The sequence below is a fragment of the Myiozetetes cayanensis genome, unplaced genomic scaffold (genome assembly GCF_022539395.1).
Source record: "Myiozetetes cayanensis isolate MyiCay16 unplaced genomic scaffold, myiCay2020 scf7, whole genome shotgun sequence".
Taxonomy (NCBI): Eukaryota; Metazoa; Chordata; class Aves; order Passeriformes; family Tyrannidae; genus Myiozetetes; species Myiozetetes cayanensis.
Window position 1 is genome coordinate 6689914 of NW_026087964.1, and position 11187 is coordinate 6701100.

At 41.7% G+C, this 11187-nt stretch overlaps 1 long non-coding RNA gene across 1 annotated transcript; it reads left to right on the top strand.

Moving 5' to 3' along the window:
• The first annotated feature begins 1040 nt into the window (after positions 1–1040).
• Positions 1041–2729, top strand: LOC126651904 (uncharacterized). Its single transcript, XR_007631823.1, has 2 exons — positions 1041–1542; positions 2656–2729. It is a non-coding gene; the product is annotated as an uncharacterized LOC126651904 (long non-coding RNA).
• The last annotated feature ends 8458 nt before the right edge of the window (positions 2730–11187 follow it).

Sequence of the window (11187 nt, forward strand, 5' to 3'; positions counted from 1 at the left end):
ACAAGTTTAGTTGAGATCACACAGGTAGAGTTGACTTGCTTTGCTCTGTGTGGAGGGATCTACCTCTGAGATAGACAACAAAGCTTCCATTGCAGTCAGTTTCATACTGTGGATGCTGTTGGGAATTCACATGAGCAAATGGTGGTATCTGCTTATATTATGTGAATTCCTTCCTGGCTGCTATTGACCTTTTTACCTAAATTTAAATCCACTACAGAGAAATTTTAAACCAGCTTAGTATATGTAGACATAGATCTATGCAGACACCTGTGACTGTAGGTTCTCACTTTCAGCTGAGTAAATGTCACACTTTATGTCTTTGTTAATCACTGCCTGCAAATGCAGAATCCTGTTGTTCTGCTCCACTATCCCAAACTGATGAGGGAAGACCCAACATAAGAAGGACATAGACCGGATGGAGTGGGTACAGAGGAGGCCACAGTGATGATCAGAGGGCTGGGACACCTCTCCTATGACGACAGGCTGGGAGAGTTGGAGAGGCAAAGAAAACATTAAATATTTGAGCCTTTTCCTCATCCTTAGTGATGATGTTCCCTCCCAAAACCAATAAAGGATAGGGATTTTCCTTGGCCCTCCTTTTCTGTTAAAGTATTTATGAAAACATTCTTTATTATCTTTTACAGCGGCGGCCTCACAGAACCTGTGTGTTTTATAATACGAGCTAACACAAATGCATAAATAGGTAAATGTAAAAAGTAAATCAACAGTCAGGTAGTCTTGAACATGAATACATATATCTGTAGATTTGAAGTGTGCTGGTCGAGATTTCCCCAAAAGATCAAAGCCAACATAAAAACAGCCTCAGAAATTGCCTTTGCACCGAGACAGAAATGGATATCTAAAAGCTTCTAAGCAAAATTAAGAAGCTTATAATTCACTCAAATGTAACCAAAGGACAGTTACATACCACACCAAGCCACTAATAACCTCCCAAAAGCATGAGAAAATTTGAAAATAGAAAACCATTAGGGGAGCCTGTTGGGGAGCCCAGCTGGTTCTGGGCTCTCAGTAAACTGAGATACTGAAGATGGAACTTCTTACACCTGGCAGAGGGTTAACCACAGACAGTGGGGACTGTGACACAGTGGGTTTCCTGTGAGGAATGTCAACCTATGGTGTTAGGACATGTGGCTGTATGTCCAATCATGAGTTGTTATGATATGGTAAACCAATGCTGTGTGTACATGTGTTACCCCAGAACTGTATAAAGGTAGCTGTACTGTTGCAATAAAAAAGCTGCTGGTATCCTGAAACCCATGTCGCCCCCCCGCCTCGACCGCGACATATGGTGAACCCCCGACGTGATTGCGAAGGAAGATAGAAGAGAACTCGACGACAAGAAGCGAACGAAGAATCGCTCGGGCGGGATCTCGAGAAGCTGCTACCCGGAGGGATCAGACGGCCGCTGACCCCCCCGTTCCGCTTTCACCGCTTCTCAGCCCGAGAGATCGCATGCCGCTGAGCTGCCTTTTGCTGCTGCTGAGAACTTTCTCGCTGCTGCTGAGACTTTTTCACGGCTACGTAAGTTACTGAGTGGTCCGCTATCAACCCTCCTGCCGCGCTGCCCCATTCTACCTCGGAGCTTTCGTAATCTCGCTCCGCTCCCAGCCTTCCCGCAGGGCTGCCCCGCTCTCCCCCGTGGAGCATCGTTATCTCGCTCCGCGTTCCAGCTGCAGCCCTACGGACACTGCGTGGCTGCGTGCGCAACCTGCGTAGCCCTCGCTCCTGACATCCCAGCTCCGTGCAGGGCCTCAGCCCGCTCCGTGCCCGGTTCGCGTCCCCCCGCTATCCCCGGACGTCCCTGACTGTGCGTGGAGCAGCTGAGACAGCACCCCGAACGTGCCCTGACTCAGCAGTGCCGTTTGTTCCGAGCGACCCTGCCTTCGTTACTCTCGCAGCTGTGGGGCAGACAAATTCCTGTTTGCCGCACTCCCCCGCTTGGCTCGGACTCTTGCGAAATCTCGGTATCCCGGCAACTGCCTTTTATCAGCAGTCGGCTGCTAAAGCAACATTCCAGCTACTGTTCGTCTTCGCTTTATTATTACTCTGCTTGTAACTTACATTAGTACCTCCTGAAGCAATCTAGAAGGTTTTCACGTCCTGAACAAGGACGGAGAGAGACAGCTCCGAGAGAGCTGTTGGAGGCGGGAACTCCGGTGTAGTTTTAAAAGCGACAAAAATGTCGCAGGGGGCCGACCCAGATCTTTTGGAGACACCTGTCTAGAACAGGTAAACCATCGGAGTATAATAGGTTCCATGTTACCTAAAGAGGATGACTCTGTCGTCCCGAGTGGCAGTTACTGCTAAAGAGAGACATGGAATCAAGCTAGATGCCCTGCTCCTGCAAAAATGCTAATTTGGAGCAGAGATCACGGGTACCAGGACTTCTAAAGTTGCTTTCAGGGGAGTCATGGAATTATTAACTTCCTGACACCTGCTTTTTGAAGCACTGAAAGACTTTAGGAAGTCAAAAACTAAAAAAAAAAAAAAAAAAAAAAAAAAAAAGTAGAAAAATAAAAAAAAATAAGAGAAAAAACAAAACAAAACAAAAGGTTAAAAAAAAAAAAAAGGGGGGGGCAGGATACCTGTCTGTTCAGCTAGCTTTTGAGGAGCAATATTCTTATCCTCCAACAGTCTGCTTTCTACCTACCTGTGGCACATGCACAAGCTACATGGACAACTCATTTATGGACATTCAGCACTGAGAAGAAGGAATACCATTCTTGTGGACTGATGAAAGAAGGACTGGTTGATTCTTTGCCTATGTGTGTAATTGTATTGTATTATTGATATTGTCATGTCGCTAGTGCAAGGGCCCTGTATTAGCTGATGCTGGCATTTTCTATAATACAAAAGAGGGGGAATTGTTGGGGAGCCCAGCTGGCTCTGGGCTCTCAGTAAACTGAGATACTGAAGATGGAACTTCTTACACCTGGCAGAGGGTTAACCACAGACAGTGGGGACTGTGACACAGTGGGTTTCCTGTGAGGAATGTCAACCTATGGTGTTAGGACATGTGGCTGTATGTCCAATCATGAGTTGTTATGATATGGTAAACCAATGCTGTGTGTACATGTGTTACCCCAGAACTGTATAAAGGTAGCTGTACTGTTGCAATAAAAAAGCTGCTGGTATCCTGAAACCCATGTCGCCTCCCCGCCTCGACCGCGACAGGAGCCTTCTGAGGAAAAAACACCATGCTACAGAAAAAAACCTCTAAATATATACTTTCATAGCAATCTGTGAAAATTAAGGGAGAAATCTAGCTCTAAGGGTAGGTTAGAAAAAAAAAAAAGTAGTTTTTTCCAGTTTATTCTGAATTTGCTTCTCAATAACAGAATTCCATCCTTTTCTGCTAATACTACTCCTGCTTTCACTGTTATTTCCATGACCCATAAGAAGACACTCTTAGCAGTTCTGTCCAGATTTATTGTTTGACTCTGAAGTCAAACTGTTGATTTTAAAAGTCAGTGCTAATAAAGAAATTAAATTAGTTACTATTAAGTGAATTCAAGAAGCATGAGGCTCGAGAGCAACCTTCCAGACCAATTGTTTTCTCTTTTGGGTATTCAACTGTACGTGCATCATTGAAGCACCAGTATCCACAGCACTACCAAAAGTCACAGGGTTTATCTTCAATTTTTTACTACAACAATTTTTCCCGAAATGCCTATGGTCTTAAGTGGTCTTAATAACTCTCAAAAAAGAAAAACATCTAATGTTAGCATCTTTATTTAAAAAAAAAAAAAATTAGAGACTTCCTCACCTCTTCAAACAAAGCAGTAGCCACTGTTTGAATAGTAAAGCTTCAGACTTCATTTTGGACCTTGAAAAAAAAATAAATTTATAAACTAATGTAACCCAAACAACACACTCACCTACTGGCAGCTTTCCTTCAGCTACAAGAAATCAGACCTTTTATGGGAAATATCCAAATTTTGAGGCAGACCAGCCACAAGAAATTAAAGCAGTGTTTCTGATTCTGTTGAATATATTAAGATTAAGTTTACAGCAAACTATCTTTCAATCAGAGATGGTCAGACAAAAGGCAACATGAAAGAATGAAAGGAAAGGGAAAATTAGTATAATATTATTTAAGTCCGCACATAATTATAAGCCATAGATTCTAAATGTTCCTTTCATTTCAAAGAGAATGTGAACAAATAATTCAACAAGTCATTAAAAAATATACAAACACCCAAAGATTGTCAGAATCTTTTGATGAGCTAGATCTGATGTATGTTGTGAACAACTGGTTTCAGATGCTGAAAGAATCAACATCAAAGTTATTGGCCAAAAGTCTGGTTTTAATATCAATTTGTGTAAATGCAACTTCAACAGAGCTTCATGAGAAGATTCACTCTCTTGCTGAATGCACAGGTGAGGTATACATAGGAAAATTGGATTAGAATCAATTTAGAATTATTTACACAAAGGCTGGGAATGCAAAAGGGTGCAAAGAATATTGACAGGGTTTAGCAGCACTTAATTATTGAGTAATTTAGCATTGAAAAAATAGCAATTCAATGGGACTTACTACAATTATTACAGACTTAATTATAGACTTACGATACTACCATTCATACCGTAATCAATTCACACTAACACAGACAGGCAAAGAGATGTACACATCTATAACTATGTGTGTAAAGGTACCTGCCAAAAATTCCCCTCAAGTTCAGTGAAATACATCAAATCCCTTTGTGTTTCTCAACAGGCATGGGTTGCACCTCAAGGAGTGTGTATGTGTGGGGGTTGTCAGCCTAGGCCCTGTCATCATGCAATGGTCTTTTGAGTATTACAGACTTGAGGGCTGCAAGCTTGGAGAGGAGTCTCATTCAGAGGGAGGTGCTGGCACAGCCCACTGTGGTCCAGAATAGGTCAAAGGGCCTCACTTAGGACCATTGTTTATAGGGTCACAAGACAATTGGCTTTAGTCATCAGTAAGTTTCCATCCTGGCCATAACCCAACTTGGTAACTACTGGATTTTTTTTTTTCCCCAAAAAAGTCCAGTAACAATGGCACCATTCCACTAGGGCTACAGATCAGATTAGGGATTTACCAAGGCTAATCAGAATAACTGCTTATCCTTTGTTCCTCATCTTGGTTGGGCAGATGATGCTCCTGTTATGGTCAGTGTTGTCACCACCCTTATCATGCAAGAGCTCCTGATATGGTCAGGGATGCTCCCCTGCCCTAATGAAAATGGACCCAAAGAGTCTCTGGATGCAATTTCTAGGAAAGCTGTCTGAGAAAAAGAAAGGAAGAGCAAGGAGAAGCAACCAGCAAGTAAACAACCCTAATGCAGGGCTGATTAAGAAGAAATTGCCAATTAAAACTATGTAATCTAAAATGAATTAGTGTAATTTTAAGTCTACTTACAGTACTTAAAAACATTTACAGCATTAGTTTATCTTATCTAGTCTATGTATTGCATAATATTTGTAATTACATGCCTCTGTTGAACTTCTTAGCCTTTACAGAAACTATTAAAACAAGCAAATTGAAATAAAATGTTGACACTAGACCTTTCTATGCTTGTTATGCCACAGTACATACCAAAGTGGTAGTTCTGAAGACAAAAGGGTAAGGACTCAGCTCATTCAGGAACCAAAGGAAGTCATGGGTAATTTCAATGATAAATTAACACATAAAATCACTGTAAAGTAATTGCATATGGTCATGGGAAGATCCCCACAAAAACTTCTGTAAAGTCCAAAAGGTTAAGCAGAAGTCTCACCATAGGAAGAAAAGAGAGACCAAAGACTTGTTGCATCAGGACATCTCTTTAAGAAATACAGTATACTGCTCTGAAAAAAACACATTTGAATAATCCTGTGTATGACCATTAATCTCATTTTCACACGCATGAAATAAAAATAAGTATGTTCTTGAACTCGAAAATGTTCAGGAAGAGATCACTCCATCCATAAAAAGGATCAGGCTTTTTGGTTTTTTTTGTTTTTAAAGTTTCCATTATAATTCCTCATTTTAAAAGTTTCAACCTCAAACAAATGTAGTAGGTAGGTGCCTACTGTGAGTAGGATCCCACACACAAGATATTTAGGAACATATTCCTTCTTTCTAATTGAATATAACCGGTGTCCAGATTAAAGCCACATTTTTTGTCGTTCATGTCCTGTAGTTTTCTCCTCTGGTGAGAGACAACACTCAAGTAGTTACCTACATGGTTATGCCCAAAGTGAGATGTGCAGACCTTCACAAACCTTCCTGCTCAGAGCAAAGTAGGACTAAATGAGCAGCTTCTGTACCCTATTTAGACACTCTTTGCTGGTCTCAGGAACAAAGCTACAAGAGCTAGATTTGAAGTTGACACTGGTATCTGCTTAGTGGTTTCAGCAGTGTCTCAGCAGGGAGACTGCACCTGTGAATTATCACACAGATGCTGACAGCAAGGTTTAAGAGCAGCACTAGCCCACAGTCACTGTCTGGGGATGCTTTTGAGCCTCCTTAATTATCAGGATTTGTAATAAACTCAGAACCAGTCCCCTGTTAGTCACCCAGCTCCTGGCATTTAGAAAGTTATGGCTTTTCTAACCCTCCTGCTGTGTCTCAGTCACTAGCCAAAACCAGTGCCCTGGGTGCCTGTGGCCAATCTGTTTAGCCAGTGCTGGAAGAGCTGTCTGCCAGAGCAGTGTTTTACAATACGCTGTGTAAGCATGTTCCTGGAATTCACCACATTAATCACACTGCATTTTGTTCCTAGAGCAGCACACTACAGAGGTGGTTATGGAATCAATTTTGACAAAGGGGAGAAAGTTCAGGCTTGAAAACTCCAAAATTTTAACATTTCCCAAAATATTAGGTTAGGCAGCTTTTTCCTTATGCTCCAAATCTAACAGAAAAACGTGGATGTTTTGTGAAACAAATCTCAAAGTAAACTTCATTTGATTAATATATTACATTCATGAACACCAGATAAGACGAATTTGAAGCTTGCAGCCTTTGTCTTAATCTTTTTTGCCAGGGCTCAGACTCTTCTGTTCTTTCGGCAGACAGAATGAACATACAGAATAATAATGACCATTGACACCTTGTCTGGGTGGGGAACAGGTTTATACTCTGCAACTGTCCACAGCTATTATGCACAGTTCTGTAATGTACTTAAAACTCAGAGTATTATCAGTTCCACCCAGTTCTGTTGGTGTTGCAAATTGTGATGACTTACAGCATCTAAAACAAAAATGAAATTTCTAAAGCAGCACAATTAATAACACTCACAAAGAGGATTTCATAAGGCTTTAAAAAAAACCCAAAATTTAAATTATTTTTTTTAAAACCTGAATTCTGCAAAGGACATTCTGTAATACAAAATTTGTTCATTCACTTAAAATGCCTGAGATCTGCCAAACTATGAATTAAGAACAGTAGCTAGTCTTTTATGTCAAATCAATCTCCCCACTTGCCCTCCCAGGGGAAAGTTCATGATATTTTGTTATGTGCTTCAAATTATTTCAGGGGACTTTAAGTATGCCAGTTGTGCAGTGGATGTTTTGAACCCTGCATTGCCTTTCTCTACGAGGTGAGAGTGGAGTCTGTGGCATCCATTTGTTTGTGCCTGGATATGGGGATCTCTGGGCTGTTACTGTGTCTATAGTGGGAACAGTTCTGGGAGCTTCAATAGGTGCAGAATCAAGCAATTAAGAGTAAAATAATTAGGAGGAAAAGAATATGACTTTGGGTAAAGATGAAATAAACTGTATATTTATAGGCTGCCTAACAGAGCAAGGAGACAACTGAGGAAGAATGAGGATAGTCTGTCACCCAGGGCTGCATTTCAGAGGCTGACCTATCCAAAGAGAGAGAGAAAGAGGACTTAGTTTTATTAGCACAAACACGCTCTACACAGAAGAGATACTCATGGGTCTTCACCTTGAAGGGCAAAGGGTCAAACCCACAAAACAAGTAGGGGACAGTAAATCTAACATCTTAACCCTAATCCTCCTTTCCCTTCACCCAAAATGACTGCTGGACTCTGTTTAAAGGTAGAACTTGTGGCCAGAGTACTCACTTTTAATTTTTTTTTTGCCTTGTAACAAGTAGTGTCCATGTAACATGGAGTGTGGGTATAGTTGTGGGAACAGAGCCTAGGAAAGTCCCAAAAGTCTTGCACATTCACAGTTTTCTGCCCCAAAGAATAAGAGTTTCAGCAAAAGCGGGGACAGAGATTGCCCTTACCCATTAACTGCCCCCAGACTTCTTCCTTAACACATAATCTAGAGGCAAGGTTTGTGGTTTGTGACCATGAGACAGTAGCGAGCTGAGCTCAGCCCAGTACCCCAGCCTCCCCCATCAACACAACATACCTGCTAACACCCCCCTACAGCCACATTTCCTTCACCACCATCCTAGAAACAACCTGGAATCCTCCCCAAACTGCTGCATCCCAGTGAGTGACCTGAGGCTTCCCCTGCTGCCCTCGCACCCTACCAACAAATCATCTTGTGACCCCACCAGTGCAGCTGCTGGTCCCTGAGAGAACAAGAGGAGCTGCCTTACAACACTGCAACCAAGCAAAACATTTTGGGCTTTTTTTAATAGCATATTCTAAAAGATCTGGAAGGACATGCCTTTTTGCTTATCTGTCTTCCAAATACCTATTGCCTGTTCCTCATTAGTGCACATTAACACAAGCTGGGGAGACAACCTGGCATTACAAAGGATATTGAGGGATTATGAGCTGCTGTGGTTTGTAAAATGTAAATTTACATTTGAGGGCAGGCAGGGGACATCAGATATCTCTGTTTCCCCTGCAGGGGTTTTTGGAAATTGCACAATATCAGATCATGCAGCGGAAAATGCTTTCAGGCCTGGAGCATGAGGTAAGAAGTCAACTGAGCAACTCAGAGCACAAAGGCGATAGACTTCTGAAAGACTGGATGGAGCCTGACTCAGTAAGAGAGGGGGATTTTTTAAATCCTATTGGGTGTTTTATTGATGGCACTTTCATACTCACAGTTGAAGCCAGTGGCCTGGTAAGCATTTGATTTATTGTGAGTTTCACTTGTGAATAAGAGCTATTCACCACTCAGCTTTGGCAGATTTAGCTGAGGTTTCAGCAAGGGGTGACTGCAATGTACCTTCATATACACCTGAAAAAGGCTCAGATGTTTTTACTTCCAGTGTTGTTTTCTGAGTAGATAGGCAGAAATTCTCGAAGAGCACTGACTGCAGGACAGGTTGTTTTGCCTGTCCTGAGCTGAGACACTGCTGGATTTTCCCTGTACCCCATAGTTTGTGGAAGTGCTGACAAAATGGAATCTTAAATAGGTTATGTGAAGAGCTTTTTGCCTCATTATAAATAGATTGTTGCAAGAGGTCCTGCTTTTACCTTCCTATGTCTATATATACAGATGAAGGATGAGTCTACCCAGTAAAATGAACGTATGATTCCAGCCCATCTGACTACTTTTATTGCCTGTTTTCAGACACATAACAATGATATTTGAGTCTTAATGCAAAACTATTTTACTGTGATCTAGGTTAGCATGGGGTTTTTTGCATTTGATAGGGGCTGAACACACACCAGTACCCAGTCACAGCTGGTTTTGTGAGAGTCCTGTGTAGCAGTGGCAGTAAAAGCTGCAGAGAAACAGTGGCACAGCACACCTGAAAGGTGCTCAGAGCACAGATATTCCCAGTCTCAGGGGGGTTGGTTCTTCATGTTCAAACTATAACCAATCCCATCGTATCTTCACCACCACACAATGTGGTAAAGAGACCAGCTGTTCCACAGGGCAGACACCCAATGGCATTGCTCACCAGGTTAGAACAGAGACTCTCCTGAAGGGTGGTGGGCACCACCCCCTCGAGCTTTGGCTGCACTGACAGCTAAACCACAGAGTTGACAAGAACACCCACTTCACATCCAATTCTTATTTCATTTATTTATTTTCCATGTAGTGAGAGGAAAAGCAATATAATTTGGCTGCTGGTCTGAGCTCAAGTAGAATAAATCACTGGCTCATGCCCATGGTGACAAATGGGCACCTTCTCCCATCACTTCTTTGCAGAGTGACAGGTAGATCTGAGCCTGCTTTGGACCAAGGAACCTCTGAAAGTCCTTCCCTCTGCTTTGTTATGAGGTTATGCTGCTTTGAGGAAACATTTCTGAGGAATTCTATGAATAGTGATAAAGTACAAGTTGTACTTTACAATGCTGAATAATTCACACCTTAGTATGTGGACAGAAAGCTCCAAATTATGTCACTCTCAGATCAAGGACAAATACCCTTATTATTAGAGAGTAATTGATATAGGTTCACTTACCTCCTGGACTCCATAGATGAATCTGGCCTGACCAGATGGATGTATAGTTCCCATGTCAACCAAGATCATTGCTACTGATTTCAAAGTATTTCAAGAGAAGACATCCTTGTAATCTGAACATGTACATAATATACAGTTATACATCTATATCATACTGTTATTTTGTACAGAAACTCAGATTTACACAACAGCATTTAATAAATATCAGCTATTGGCATTACCTGTATTGTCAAATACTTTGGAAGAATTGAAAGCCTTACTTTAGTTTCATATTTGTTACAATGCACAGAAGGTAGCGTGGAGTCACTGCTCTCATGATGGAATTCATCTACTCCCCTCAAGGTAAAAGAAATGTCACAGGTCGCAGCCAGATCCCTCTCCTCTAAAATACTTCCACTGTATGTCAGTACCAGGAACCAGTGCTGACCTATGCTGGGGCATTTTGACTTCTGTTTGATATTGCAATGATATTTCCAGCACACTTGTTAAAAATCATGGGCCCAGCTCAGTTCCTGAATCTGTTCCAAGCTGGAGAGCACATCTTTCCTCTGCCAGAACCTGCTGTGGTCTCTGCTATCATTTACTAGTTCCATATATCTGATTTCAAGGTTTTTGGCTCATTAGAAATTTTTCAGAATTTCAAGTGTAAACCTTTCTGACAGCTAACATGGTCTGGATATAGCAGGGAGTAAAACTTCCAGACCCAGACTGAGGGATTAACCTGAAAATATCCAAACTGACAGATGTGTGTTATGAGTCCCTCTCCTAATGCTGTCTAGTGGATCAGCTCTACACTGGACCAAAGGAAAACTATGGCCCACAGAGGAAAAAAGAAAATATAAAGGGAGAAAATATATCTCTACAAATCACTCCAT